Raw genomic sequence first — 15563 nt, forward strand, 5'->3', positions numbered from 1 at the left:
AGACCAAGGATAAGATCAGAGACGTTCCAACTTCAACTCTAACAACAATGCCACTCATCAAAACACTTCACAAAGATATTACCAACATCCATCTAACCAACCTTCTCAACCACCTAATCTCAACCCACCAGCATCCACAGATGATAGGCTTTCAAAGATTGAGGCTCTACTTGAAAACATGTGCAAAGAAGTCCAACACAACAAAGTGTTTAAGGAAGAAGTGCGAGCCAACATTAAGAACCAAGGAGAAAACATCAAGAGATTGGAGTCCCAAGTAGGTTATCTATCTCAACAAATCCCCAAACCCACTGATGGATTCCCCAATGATACAGAGAAGAATCCAAGAGAAGAACCAAAGAAAGTGAGATGGGAAGAATGCAACATGATAACCACAAGTGATGAGGGGAGTATGAATGGAGTAGAACACCTCCAAAATAACCAAAGGGAAAGTCAAGAGGAAGGAAGCTATGCAACTCCACTCACATCCAAGGAAGAGCTAAAGAAGAAGGAGGTATTGAACCCGTATGCACCTTTTCCCCACAGGCTTAAAGGTGGTGTAGTAGGGAGAATGCACTCAAGGTTTCTTGATATGTTTGCATCTTTAGATGTAAATATACCATTCATTAAAGCTCTCTAACAGATGCCCTTCTACATTAAGTATATAAAGGAGCTACTAGCCAAAAAAAGTCCATTGAAGGGTGGACAAACAATTAAGATGAACAGAGATTGTAGTGCTCTCATTCAACCAGGACCACCCACAAAGAAGGAGGATCCAGGAAGCTTCCACATTCCTTGTGCCATAGGAAAAACAATGATTGACAAAGGGCTTTGTGACTTGGGAGCAAGCATCAACTTAATGCCTCTCTCTCTCATGAAGAAGCTCCAAATCAATGAACTGACTCCTACTGATGTAATTATCAGATTGGCTGACAAAACCCAAAAACAAGCAGTAGGAGTAGTTGAAAATGTGCTGGTAAAGGTTGGGAGCTACTATCTTCCCACAGATTTTGTCGTTCTGGAAATGGATGAGAATCCTATTTACCCCATCATTCTGGGAAGACCATTTCTAGCCACAGCTAGAGCACACACAGATGTAGAATGAGGAGAGTTAGTGCTGAGAATACATGATGAGCAGCTCGCTTTCAATGTTTACAACCTTTCACGAGGAGCATCACGAAGACAATAAGATGATAGAAGAGCCAAACGAGGAAGCACAAACAACATAATTGGAAGCCCCATTGGTTGGGGAGCATAGTTAGGAAGAACCATGTTCAAAGGTGATTCAAGAGGAACCAGAACCACCAGATTTATGGAAGATCAATAACAAGAATCTCCTAGAGCAAGAATCCATAGAAAACAAGAAAACATCAATGGAAACAAAGAAAAAAGTTCCAAGGAGATGGAGAAGCAGAAAGATACCTACAGAAGATCTTTCCCTGGGAGACGAACTTCTCAACGATTTTACTGGAGGCAAACATACTGCAAAAGGGGAGGACTTCAAGCACTATCAACCTCCTTGACAAAGAACCAAACGTCAAGCTAGTGACGCTAAAGAAGCGCTTCATGGGAGGCAACCCATGTTCTATAACCCTCTCTTCTTTAAATTTCTAATAACAATAGCAATAAGGCAATTTCCATGGAATTTCAAATTAATTTTGACAACTGACAATAAGTCCCTCTACATGCAACTTATAGTACACGATAAGTTTGGTGTTCAAAGCACACCAAGTGTGGTTTGAACACACCTTATGAGGAAAGTTCATTCCCCAAACTTGTTGCATCATGTGATTACAAACAAGATTGGTGTACCAACGTGCATGCATGGGAAGTTTAATGTTTAATTGATTTGTTTTCATGGAAAGTATTTAGTCATATAGAAACGAAAGAAAAAGAAAAAGAAAAAGAAACATTTTATTAGTTCACACTTTTTCCCACCAAAAGTTCAAATAACCCATTGCATCTACTGTTTGTATATAGGGAATCAAAAAGGACATTGATGGTAATTGATAGGACAATTAATACAAGGAGATTCAGCCACTATACCAAGGGAATTTTACACTTGTCTTCATAGGGAATGTCCTTGGAAGTGTTGCCATGCAACATGGGGAATGGATGGCTTTGGAGACCGAACCAAGACCCTCATAAAGGAGGTGATCCATGTGATAATCCAATCTTAAAACCCCAACCATCCATTATCAAAACAACACCATCAATCCACACCCTTCAACAATTGCCATCCCTCTATATAAACCCTTCACACAACTCTTCCGTACACACCCTTTATCCCCATTCTTTTCCTTTCACTTCTTTCTCTCGGCCATACATACTTCACATATACCTTATATACTCACCTCTTCTCTTCTCCCTTCAAAACTCATTCCCTTAAGACTCATTCTACCTCAACCCAACCGAACTCCATCTTCAACCCCTTAACCTCTACTATTCAATTCTCATTCATGGCAGCATCAAGCTTCAAGAGGCGAAGAGGAAAAGAACCAATGGAGCAGCCCTCCTTCGACACTGGGAGATTCAAAACAGCCTTCCATGAGCTCGAATTTGAGCAAATAAAAGAAAAGAAGATTTTGCCCTAGTCAACCTTTCAGTTCGATGAAGATGGGTGTCCACAAATTCGAGGGAAGATTGAAAAGAGGGGTTGGGAAAAGCTCACTAACCCGGAAGCCAGGGCAAATGCAAACCTCATCAGAGAATTTTATGCAAATGTGGTTAGAGAAGATAAGACCACAGCCCCCACCTTCAAGAGCTATGTAAGAGGAATAGAGGTGGATTTTAGCCCCAATGCAATCACTAGAGTTCTCCATTTGAAATCCCCACGTTTTGTTGAGTTTGGTTATCAAGAAAGAATAAATAAAGGTGCCGACAATGATGAATTGGAAGAGATTGTGAGTGATATATGCATTGTGGGATCTGACTGGGAAAGGTATGCAGATAAGAGACCTCGGTTCATCAGGAGAGGAGACCTCATCCCAGAAGCCAAGGCCTGGTTTGAGCTTGTGAGACGATCTATCCTTCCAGCAGCAAATAATTCTAAGGTCAATATTACTCGAGATACTATGGTACATTGCTTGATAAAGGGTGGAAGCATCAACGTGCACGAAATTATAGCTGAAGGAATCCAAGAATCAGCCGAGAAAAAGGATTCAGGTGCCAGACTTTGGTACCCCAACACCATCCTTAGATTATGCATGAAAGCCAAGGTAGTCTTTGAGGATAGCAATCCAACATGGCTAGGTCTTGGGAGATCACTTACACTCCAACGCATCACTTATGTGACTCCAGCTCAACAGCAGAAAAGACCCCATCTAAGGAAGAGGACATCAGAAGAGGCACAAGAGGAAGAGCCTTTCCAAGAAGAACCCTAACCCACGGAACATCACCAAGAAGGATATCATGACCCAACCGACATCAACTTGGGTCACATCCGAGGAGCCATTGATGATTTGTCAAGGCTATACATGGAAGGACAAGAACAACAACTGCAACTTCAATCTCAGAGAATGGATCGGCAAGAGGAAATGCTAAAAAATTGGATGAATCAACAGAGGAAATGGCAGAGACAGCTAATGGAGCAGCAACAAGAGCACTATTTCCAGCTTACTCAAGCCTTCAATCAAGTGTCTGAAAGGCAAGAAAGTCAAGATAAATGCCTCCAGGAACTCAACCAACAACAGATGAATCAGATGAAAGCATTCAACGAATTCAGCGTGCTAAATGAAGGAAGGCAACTGCACCGAGAAGAATTCAGCATCAACAATCAGGCAAAGTTAAACTATGTGGTTGAACATATGCATCACCTACACCCTGACATCCCAAATTATGAGGCAGTTCGCAAGAACTTAACTTAACAAGAAGAAGGAAAGGTGAAACAGCAAAAGGAAGCATTAAAGAAGAAGATGGAGGATGCCGGATTCTGGAAAAAGTTGATGGGGAAGCGTAAAGGGAATGGAGACTCAAGTAATCAAGGAGAATCCCAAGGGAGCAAAAGAGAATGAGCAGGCCAACAAGTGAAAGGTGGTGAAATTCCTTCTTATTTACCTTCTTTTTCAAAGCTTTAAATAAGGAAAATCATGTATGAAATAGAACATGCTTCCATGGTAGCTTAGGATTTTCAATTATGCATTTAATTCTCCTTATTTAAGTCCATGTTATTGAGCCTAATGTCTTGAATATTCACTTGCAACTTTCTTACTTGTATGCTTGTCTCTTTAAGATAATCAAAAAGAAAATGTTATGAAAAGAATGAGAGTGGAGTTATTTTGTAAAGTGCATTCTGAATGTTTGTGGTAGAATGATTAGTAAGCTAAGTTGGTTCACCAAGAAAGGAAAGAAAGCAACTATCCATCCTAAGTCCTAAGTTTGAGACACATTCCTTGAGGCTGCTAAACAATAAGATCCCATCAAGATATATCCAAATTGTTAATCCCTTCTATAGACCTGTTGCATCAAAATTTTCAAAATTCTTTCGATTGGTTTGAATTTTTAACAAATGCAACTTTTTCGGTCAGTCTGTCTTTTTTCGGAATATTTATAGCGTCTTTTATCTATAAGCCCGTTTATTCGGTTTTACAAAATTTGAACTTAAAAAATATATTTGAAAAAAATGTTCGTAAAACAAAAATTCTAGAAAAAATAATCAATGCCATATATGATTGGTCATCTAATCGTGGTTATCTGGATGCTTTTTATGGAACATCCTGGACTTGAACCAGAGACCTCGCCCGTGAAGTAAATCATCGCACCTACGGTCCAATCCAACCAATTAGGAGAGAATCAATAGATTCCTTTTCGGGAGCGATTCATCCTCGTTCCTATAGAACCTATCACTAAAATACCCCTGGGGGGGGGTAGGGCTAAGCGGAGCGAAAAGGGTTTCCCATGAGATGGGAAATGAAAACTATTAGCCCCACAGGGGGTTTGTGAATAAGTGATTGTCTGATAATGAGCAAGGAATATCCATCTTTCTGCTAAACAGGATGTATTGAACTCATAATTCATTAGATACTTTTTATGAATGTCAACTACAAATATAAGTCTAACTATATAGATATATAGTTATAGAATAGTTATAGAACAGATATCGAAATGAAATAGATAGAATAAAAGAATATTTTAATAATAAAAATTTATTTTGAAAATATGGAATAGTTTTTTTTCTATTTAATCTTATTATTTTTCAAATTTATATTATTCTGTTTCATATCTATTTATATATATGATATATGAAACAGAATAATGTGAAATCTAATATGATTTATATTTATATATTAATATTGAATTCTTATAAATAAATAAAACGATTTTATTATATCCTATTATTTTTTATTTAGAATAGTTCGAATTGTATAATCATCAATTACTGACATTGGTAATCGGCCTAAAGCAATTTGAAAGTCGCCCTCTTACAAAGCATCTAGCAAAAAAAATAAATAAACTTTGAAAAGAAAAAAAAAGAAGGATCAATAAGAAAGAAGCCTCAAGGGATGCAATCAAGAGAGTGACTAGGGATTTGATAAAGGCTTGAAACCTAAAAGGAAAGAACCTAAGTTGCTATGCATGAAACTCCATGAACCATGAATGCTATTTTCATCTTATCTTCTTGTTCTTTCATTTCATTTTTCTTATGCTTCAGTACTTGCTTAGGGACAAGCAAGCTTTAAGTTTGGTGTTGTGATGCCAGGGCATCTAGGCCAGTTTCACTGACCTTTTCTTTACTGTTTTAGGGTAGTTTCATACATTTTCCTAGTAAACAAGGCAAGTTTTGGGTGAAAATACACTTACACCTTCATTTAAGCAACTATTGTGAATTTTTGCATGATTTCATGAGATTTTTGCCAGAATTGCATGATAATTTAATGATGCATAATCTCATGACTTTGGCTAGAGCTTTGATGCACTTTAATTTCTTGATTTCAGGACAAATGAAGCATGGAAGAATCACGTTAGCATTGATGTTAACTTAGTTAACGTGACTACTAACGTGGGATGGCAAATAGCTTGCAACGTTAATGAGAAAAGTGATCACCAATAATGCTTGCGAAGCCATTCATAGCCTACGTTAAGAGCCACGTTAACTAAGTTAACGTGGTACTTAACGTAGAAGAAAAAGAGGACTCCACGTTAATGAGAAACGTGAACTCCAAAAACGTTTCTCCTCAACGTTAGTGGTAAAAGTGAACACCACTAACGTTTGGAAACTAGGCAATGCGCCACGTTAAGAGTCACGTTAACTAAGTTAACGTGATCTCTAACGTGGAAGAGGATCAACAATGCCAACGTTAGTGACATTCACTTTTGTCACTAACGTTGGATCATTAGCATTGCCTACGTTAACTCTCATGTTAAGATTGTTAACGTGGAAGTTAACGTGGAGTGGGGTTCAAAGAGCCAACGTTAGTGACACTCACTTTTGTCACTAACGTTGGGAGAGGGCTTCATTACTACGTTAAGAGCCACGTTAACTTAGTTATCGTGGGTTCTAACGTAGGGGCTTAAGGCAATTGGAGCGTTAGTGACAAAGGTGAGTGTCACTAACGCTCTCGAAGGTGATAGATGCCCACGTTAAAAGCTACGTTACTTAAGCTAACGTGAGACCTAACGTAGGGGGGCAAGAGGCAAGCAACGTTAATGGGAAAAGCGATTCCCATTAACGTTTGCGAAAAGGGGCACAAGCCAACATTAATGGGAAAAGTGAGTCCTATTAACGTTGGCCAAGAATTGAGAAGGAACGTTAGAAGTCATGTTAAGACTTCTAACGTTGAGAATAACGTAGCCATATAAAGGTGGAACGTTAGTGGAAAAGGTGAATGCCACTAACGTTCTCGCACCCAGAAATGTATTCCACGTTAATCTCACTAAATGCCCAAGCCTAATTCACAATTCTCTACAAGCTGGGCCCATTAAAGATGAGAATTGCTTCAACTCAAGGTCCAAAGCCCACATCCAAGACTTGAAGAACTCACTAGAAGATCATGAAGAGTAGTATATATAGGAGTAGTTTTGAACGAGATAAGGGCTTGCTTTTGGGACTTTTGGGAACCACTCTCTGCATATTTTTAACTTTCTGTACTTCTAGCATGGATTCTTCTTTTCTGCCAATTTTGATTCCTAGAGCTATGAACAACTAAACCTCTTTCATTGGGTTAGGGAGCTCTGCTGTAATTTGATGGATCAATATTAGTTTTCATTCTTCTTCTTCTATCTTTTCTCTTGATTTTACTAGAAAGCTTTCAATCTTAATTCCATTGGTTAGTTGTCTTGGAAAAGAAACTCTCCATAATTGGATCTCTTCAGAACCTTGGAAGAGGAATGAACCATACTTCATCTCTTCTCATGAGCAATTGACCAAGGAATTGGTTGTTGATCAAGATTTGAGAGATTGGATTACCAAGGAATTGGAATCCAATCACTTAAGATTGCCAAGGAGATCAATGAATGCATTGATTGAGGAAGAGATGAGAATGAATTTGATCCGGAGAATTGCAACATCTCCTAAACCCAATGATCTCCCTATTTCTGATCTTACCCATTCTCTTTAGTTTCTGCCATTTACTTTTATGAGCATTACCCCAATTCTCCATTTAAGATTCTGCACTTTAATTTCTGCTATTTAATTTCTAGTCATTTAAATTTCTACATCTCAATCTCAATTCTATTTAGCTCAACTAGCATATTCTTCTAACTAAAGTTGCTTGACCAATCAATCCTTGTGGGATTCGACCTCATTCTATAGTGAGTTTTACTTGACGATAATTCGGTATACTTGCCGAAGGGAGATTTGTTGAGAGACAAGTTTCCATGCATCAAGCTACAACAACGAATACCTTCGTATCCTCCCGCCCAATGTTGCCACTTTTGTTGAGCCACAAATTGAACGAAGACAATGGGGTTTCCTACAGAGACAGCCAAGGCAGGTCAATCCTTCTTGGGTGGTCGAGTTCTACTCCAACTTCCACCTACCAACCCTACATTCTGTCTTTGTCCGTCAGATGCAAGTCCCCATTACAGAAGAAGTCATTCAGTGAGCCTTAGATCTTCCCCCTGCTCCGGAAGGATTGGACACTTTTTAGAAAGCCGCAATCAAGCGCCAGGCATACAACTTTGACTGGGACGCTGTTCTCAGAGTTATCGCTCAACCTGGCAGCAAATGGATCTTCGGATACCATCATTCCCGTCCTAAGGGAATCTCGGCTTCCGCACTTACTCTAGAGGCTCACGTATGGGCACAGATTATGTCCCATTACGTCTTCCTGAGCACTCATGAGTCCTCCTTCACCGCAGACATGGCTGTTCTACCATGGTGCATCCTCACAGACCAGCCTCTAAATTTACCGAGACATATTCGGAATGCTATGTAACACGTGCAGATCACGGGCAACCTACCTTTCCCCGCCTTGGTCTCTGATCTTGTTTCAGCAGCTGGAGTCCCCTACAGAGTTGGAGACACCAAAGCCATACTTCCACGGGATGATCAGTACATCCCTAACGGGAGATATCTCATGCCACCACTTGCCACTACCAGCCAGTCCACAGAGGATGCTGCAGTTCCTCCACCATCTACTAGTCAGCTGCTACATCAAATACTAAGGCAGCTGGACCAACAAGAAAAGAAAGCAAAGCTCCGAAAGTGCCGCAACAACTGCCATTTCAAATACCTCAAGGAGCTACTCACAGGCAACCACAGACCTGACGAGGACCCAGATACTCCAGACTCCACTTCCTTCACCAGTAGAGGGAGCCATGACGGTCCCGACTGTGGAGACACTGCCACCAGCCCACCATTGTTCCTAACAGATGGCACCGAGGATGGTGCAAATCCTTAAGTGTGGGAAGGTTGGTCAGTACCTGACTTCCGGAGGTAATTTGTCTTCCCTAAACACTAATAAATTAGGATATTTAGTTAGTTTTTCTTTTGTAGAATAAGATAAATTGCATAGTAATAGATTAGTTGCATGCATGTTCTACTTGATTGAAAAGACAATAAGTTTCTTCTAAAACTTTATTTTTGGAACAAAAATTTCACTAATTCTAATTAAAACTTTTAGGTTAAATTTGCTTGAAGTTGTATTTGGAACATGATTTTTTGAGCTAAAGAACACACAACCTGTGAGATTTGAGCCTTTATGCATGGTTATATTATTTAACCATAATTGTTTTATTCTTATGTGTTTACTTCTCTATGATTGTAATCTATATTTTGCTCCATCCTATATGTCCAATGTTCAATATATTTATATGCTGCATATGATTGAGGCCATTAATTGTTTAGCTCACTTATCCAAATTAAGCCTACCCTTTCAATTACCTTTGTTAGCCACTTTGAGCCTTTAAATCCCATTTGTTCTGTAATTTACCACATTACTAGTCTTAAGCAGAAAAACAATTATATATCCCAATTTGAATCTTTGGTTAGCTTAAGATAGAATTGTGTGTGCTAATTAAGTATGGGAAATTGTGGAGACAAAGGATAATAAGGGAATGTGTCATGATAATATAATGGGAATTTGGACACCTACATGGGTAGCTAGATACGAACTCCAAAGTTATATAAAATATATATAGGTTATGTTAAAGTTTGGGTTAATTAAAGATTCAATTTATAAGCTCACTTAACCATATATGTATCCTTACCTTTACCCTGGCACCATTACAACCTTGAAAAGACCTCATGATGTTGCATTAGTATATTAAATGTTGTTGATTGGTTAGGAGAAGAACAAAAATTAGGGAGCATGATTAGAGAAGGATAGAGTGATTACCCAATACACTGGAGAGACTAGAGTATACATACATCATCAGTGAGGGTTCAATGCTTAAAATTCTATGTTTCCTGCTTTCATGAGCTACATTCTTGCATTTTATCTGTTCTTACTGTATGAGAATTGAATTAGTGGAACTTGATTTATAATTGTTTTGAAGAGCTTATTTATTCATGATCAAGTGGACAAGAATCATATAGTTGCATTCACATATATAGGTTGCATTGCATTGCATGAGTTTTTACATGTTCCTACTCATTTATTTTATCTCCTCCAACTAACCATGAGGACATGCTAATGTTTAAGTGTGGGGAGGTTTATAAACCACTATTTTATGGTTTATAATGTGTTTAATTGTGTGGTTTTATCATGATCATTACCCACATATTCATATAATTAGCATGCATTTATATTTCCTTCCTAAAATTATTACACGATTGAAAACTTACTTCCTAAAGACTTTTAATTAGGTATTTTAATTCTCCTTTTATTCCATTCGATGTCGTGATCTGTATGTTAAGTGTTTCAGGCTTTATAGGGCATGAATGAGTTGGAGATTGGAAATGAAGCATGCAAAAATGGAAGGAACACGAAGAATTGAGGAGATAACCAGCGAGAAGTCACGCGGTCGCATGGCTGACGCGACCGCGTGAGTTGGAAGAAATAACAGTGACGCACTCACGTGCCTGACGCAACCGCGCGGATTGGAAGCTGCATGAACGACGCGGATGCATTTACAACACGCACGCGTGGTACGAGAAACGCCGAGTGACGCGAACGCGTGGATGATGCGGCCGCGTGACGTGCGCGATCTGCAGAATTTCAGAAGTTACTAGCAGAGTTTCTGGACCGGATTTTAACCCAGTTTTTGGCCCAAAAACACAGACTAGAGCCAGGGAACATGCAGAAACAGAAACATTCATTCCGTATAATTTTTAGTTTCTAGATCTGAAATTGCTCCTCCCCTAGGTTTACCCACTTGAACATTCATAGTTAGGATTTTGAAGGTTTTGGCTTTAGCTTTTGAGAAGAGTCTACCTCTGGTACTAGTCATTATATTCTGTTATTTACTTTTCATTTATTCTTCCATATTCTTAATTCCCCTATAGTTGACATTGGATTATTTTCATGAGTTATTAATATAGACTATTTTGATTTTCAATTAATCCCTTTCATTATTATTCATCGTGTCTTCTTTTATTTTCCCCATTAATTCTGTGAAGTTTATAATTATGATGAGTGAGTAGTTCCATAACTTGATTGGGAGATGATTGAAAGGAACCCTTGAGTTGAATCACTCAAGAGAGAAATTATAATTAGAATTATTGTTGGATTAACCTCTAATCATTGACACTAGTCCTCCCCGAGGGAGAGGATTAGGACTTGTGACTAGAAACAGCTTTCCAACTTGCTTGACTTTCCTTTACCTAGTAAGGGATAACTAAGCAGAGCAACTTCCAATTATTAATTAATCTTGAGAGTGCTTCAACAAGAATAGGGCTTCCAACTAATCTACTCCCAGTCAAGGCTTTTATTTAAGATTAATTAAATTCTCTAATTTAATTTCCTGTTATCAACTCAACCATTTTTTGAAAACACCTGATTGATAAAATAGCACATTTCTCTACAACTCGTTGGGAGATGACCTGGGATTCATACTCCCAGTATTTGAATTTCAATATTGTGACAACCCTTTTAAATTGATAAGCGGATTTTTGGCTGGTTAAGGGCTGTACTTGCAACGTATTTCTATTAATAAATTCTTAACTCGCCAATTTCTGCCACGTCATTGACTCAACAGGTTAATATGATTTCTCAGAGTCTGAATGGATTGCGAAATGCATCCAACAGTACTAAAGATGCATCTTCTGAAGAAGAAGCTTAAGATCTTAAGAACCCTGCAATGGCAGAGGTGAATTACGTGGGTGAAGCCTATGGAAACACCTATAATCCCTCATGGAGAAATCATCCAAATTTCTCATGGAAGGATCAACAAAAGCCTCAACAAGGCTTTAATAATGGTGGAAGAAATAGGTTTAGCAATAGCAAGCCTTTTCCATCATCCTCTTAGCAACAGACAGAGAATCCTGAGCAGAGCCCCTCTAACTTAGCAAACATAGGCTCTGATCTATCTAAGGCCACTCTATGTTTCATGAATGAAATAAGGTCCTCCATTAGAAATTTGGAGGCGCATGATGCCAGGGCATTTTGGCCAGTTTCACTGACCTTTCTTTACTGTTTTTAGGGTAGTTTCATGCATTTTCTTAAGAAATAAGCCAGTTTTGGGTGGATATTCACTTACATCTTGTTTCAAGCATACATTGTGCACTTTACATGATTTCATGAGAATTTTGCATGAATTATATAACAAATTAGATGATGCATGTCTCATGACTTGGACTAGAACTTTGATGCACTTTGTTGCTTAATTTCAGGACAAAGGAAGCAAAGAAGAACCGCGTTAGCATTCACGTTAGTTCAACTAACGTGACCTCTAACGTGGAATAGGAGCTAGCTTGCAAAGTTAGTGAGAAAGGTAATCACCAATAACGCCTTCGAAACCATCACAACCCACGTTAAGAGTCACGTTAACTAAGTTAACGTGAACTCTAACGTGGAAGAAGACAACAAGGCCAACGTTAGTGACACTCTCCTTTGTCACTAACGTTGGACCAAGCTCATAATTGGCCACGTTAGTTGCCGCATTAACTTAGTTAACGTGGACTCTAACGTTAAAGGAGCAAAAGAGAAGCCAACGTTAGTGACATTCACCTTTGTCACTAATGTTGGCCAAGCCTCCATGAGCCACGTTAACTCCCACGTTAGCTTAGTTAACATGGAAGCTAACGTGGAGAGAGCAATTGATCACCAACATTAGTGACACTTACCTTTGTCACTAACGTTGGGGTGAACCACCAAGAGCCACCATGAGCAACGTTAACTCCCATGTTAACTTAGTTAACGTGGAAGCTAACGTGGATAAAGAGATAATGAGCCAACGTTAGTGACACTCACCATTGTCACTAACGTTGGAGATGGCTAGCATTACTACGTTAGAAGCCACGTTAACCTAGTTAACGTGGACTCTAACGTGGGAAGTAGGGGCACATTGGAACGTTAGTGACAAAGGTAAGTGTCACTAACGTTCTCGAAGGATTGGCATTACTACGTTAGAAGTCACGTTAACCTCGTTAACATGGATTCTAACGTGAGAAGAAGGGGTGACTCACCACGTTATTGGGAAAGGTAAGTCCCAATAATGTATGCGAAGGACCAAGAGGCAACAGTAGTGGTCACGTTAGTGCCACTAACATTGAAGTCAACGTGATCATATTTGGGTTAGGAACGTTAGTGAAAAAGGTGATTGTCACTAACGTTCTCGAACCCACACTTTCACTTAACGTTGACACCACTAACGTCCTAAGCCAAAGTCCCTGCCTATTTCACATTTTCTCTCTGCAAGCAAAGCTAAGCCCAATAAAGAGGATAACTGCTTCAAACTCAAGATCTAGAGGCCCACACCCAAGATTTGAAGAGCCAATTAGAAGATAGGAAGAGTAGTATATATAGGAGTAGCTTTGAATTAGATGGGGAGTTTTTTTGGAAAAAAAAACTTTAGGGAGCCTTGGGCAAAGAACTACTCTCTGTATTTTACTTTCTCTGTAACTTCTAGTTTTACTTTCATGATGTATTTTCCATCTTTGTTTTCATTTTCCTGAGCTATGAACAACTAAACCCCTTTCATTGGGTTAGGGAGCTCTACTGCAATTTGATGGATCAATATTAGTTTTCATTCTTTTTCTTCTATATTTTCTCTTGATTTTACTAGAAGGCTTTCAATCTTCATCCAATTGGGTAGTTATCTTGGAAAAGAAGCTATTCATACTTGGATCTCTTCGGAACCTTGGAAGAGGAATGATGAGATCATGCTAGAAATGCTTTCTCATGCTGGACCAAATTCGGTTTGGATGGATATGTGACTATAATCCTACTAATACTTGATTTGGGAATGCATGTGGTATAATCAGTGACCATACTTCATCTCTTCTCATAAGCAATTGACCAAGGAATTGGCTATTGATCAAGATTTGAAAGATTGGATTACCAAGGAATTGGAATTCGATCACTTAAGATTGCCAAGGAGATCAATGAATGCATTGATTGAGGAAGATATGAAATGAATTTGATCCGGAGAATGCAACATCTCCTAAGCCCAATGAACTCCCCATTTATGATCTTACCCATTCTCTTTAATTTTTGCCATTTACTTTTATGAGCATTTCCCCCATTCCCATTTAAGATTCTGCAATTTACTTTATGCCATTTACATTCAGCTCTTTATTTCTAGCATTTACTTTTTCTGCTATTTACTTTTCCGCTATTTAATTTTCTGCAAATCTCAAATCAAATTCTGTTTCGCTCAACTAGAACATTCCTCTAATTAAAGTTGCTTGATCAATCAATCTCTATGGGATTCCACCTCACTCTATAGTGAGTTTTTACTTGACGACAACTCGGTACACTTGCCGAAGGAAATTTGTTACGAGACGAATTTTTGGTGCATCAAGTTTATGGCGCCGTTGCCGGGGATTGATTTTGTATCAACAATGATTAAGTTTGAGGATAACTAGATTGAGAATTTTTCATTCTGCTGATTTAAATTTCTGTTTGAGCAATTTACTTTCAGTTTCAGTTGTTTTTCTTCCCATCCCTTTAACCCTTTTATTTCAGTTGTTTACAATCTTTTTTACTCACCCACTAACTGTTTGATATATTGCATCACTCATACTAACAGCATTTTTTTTAACAAGAATAGTTTCTGCATTTATTTCCTTGCTTGTGCCTTGTTGATTGTATGACAAGGAGAAGAAGCGGGGCTTCAACTTCCTTTGATTCTGAACCTGAGAGAACCTTCCTTAGATTAAGGACGGAAGCAAGAGGAAAAAGAGTAGTAGGTGCTGAAGAAGATGAAAAGTACTTCGAACCCAACATGGAAGAGAATTTGGAGAACAACCATGAAGAGGAGGCTCATAATCAAGGCCATGCTAACCGTGCTGGGCAGGAAAGGAGGGTCTTAAGATCCTATATCAATCTTAATCCTAGAAACTGTGGGAGCAGCCACCATACATGCAAACAATTTCGAGCTAAAACCCCAACTCATCACTTTGGTGCAAAATAATTGCTCATTTGGAGGAGGTGCTCAAGAAGACCCTAACCAACACTTGACCACCTTCTTGAGGATTTGTGACACGGTGAAGTCTGATGGAGTCCACCCCGATGTCTATAGGTTGCTCTTGTTCCCCTTTTCACTCAGGGACAAGGCATCCAAGTGGCTTGGATCCTTTCTATTCCGAGGGTTACCTGAAACGTGTAGCTCGGTCGCCTTGGAGAAGCCCGAGGTGGGGGAACTGATGACCCGAGCTTTGATATGCAGAGTGGTTGGGGGTTGTACCTGCAATGACACTCCGATGCTTAAGTTAGCATGGGTCCAAGCAGATATGTGTAGAATGTGGAATGTATGCCATACCTGGGTGCTCCAGTGTATTTATAGTAGTTGGCTGTGATCTTCCCTGGATAAGATATTCTTATCTTATCTTATCTTTTGGGAGTTTTATCTCTATCTTTGTGGAACCGCCTTTCCTAGGCCTTTTCGGCCTTTAGGTTTTGGGCTGCGTTCCTTTTGATGGGCCTTCTTAGCTTTATTGTCCGAGGTCCGACCTCAGGCGTGGGCCTTGGGACGAGGTCGGACCTTTCATGGATTTCGCCGAGTTGGAGGAGCCCGGTCAAGGT

This window comes from Arachis duranensis, chromosome 3 (assembly GCF_000817695.3).
Source record: "Arachis duranensis cultivar V14167 chromosome 3, aradu.V14167.gnm2.J7QH, whole genome shotgun sequence".
Classification (NCBI taxonomy): domain Eukaryota; kingdom Viridiplantae; phylum Streptophyta; class Magnoliopsida; order Fabales; family Fabaceae; genus Arachis; species Arachis duranensis.